Genomic DNA, 941 nt, shown 5'->3' on the forward strand with positions numbered 1-941 from the left:
AGATTTTAACGAAATTATATTAAAAATAAAACGAAGGAAAACGAACACACGTGTGTTGCCTCTCTGCAAAATGTCAGAAGTAATGGAGATTAAATACGCTTTACACCGCTTAAACTGCCAAAGGAACCGCTTAAACTGCCAAAGGAGTAACTGTAAACAGCTGAATACTTGTCAGTGATTGGTTGAAATTATCGAAATAAGACAATTTTTTACATGAAATAACTTCGAATACAAAATTTTTTTTCTGTTCTTTAACACAAAATAGATAAGTATACGAAGTTTGAAAGTCTTTCGGTACCAAAAACACTACATAAAACATAAATGAAAACTGGTGCCCCCGTTTTGAACTAGATCCCTTGTCTGTGTGTATATACGCTTGCGCGCGCCTGTGTGAGTGTGGACATATGTTTATATTTAATGTTTGCCTTTATGTTCAGTTATAAAGAAAGCAATTTTACATTAATCTGTTGGGTTACTCTAATTTTGTAGAGTACAGTCCGATGATGGCTTACCTGACCCAAACTTCGAAGTCACTGTCTATAATACTCTTGTTTAAGAATAATAATTATATATATGCACACACGCATACACACAAACAAACACACACATATATATATATAGAGAGAGAGAGGGAGGGAATTGTGTGCGTGTGTTTATGCGTAAGTATGTATGTATGCATAATTACGTATAATATGTATTTGTAAATGTGTATATATTTATACATAGATATATTTATGAACATTTGTGTGTCTAGATATCCGAGGAGCTAGAAACTACACCTAGGATACATAAGTGGCGGGGGCCGCACGAGTATGAGTGAACCTGTGTTTAAAATACTTTCACTCTAATGATAAGAGCTGTAATTACCTGTGCGCACGCGCGTATATATATATATATATATATATATATATATATATATATATATATATATATATATATAT

Source organism: Octopus bimaculoides, chromosome 1, assembly GCF_001194135.2.
Source record: "Octopus bimaculoides isolate UCB-OBI-ISO-001 chromosome 1, ASM119413v2, whole genome shotgun sequence".
Taxonomy (NCBI): domain Eukaryota; kingdom Metazoa; phylum Mollusca; class Cephalopoda; order Octopoda; family Octopodidae; genus Octopus; species Octopus bimaculoides.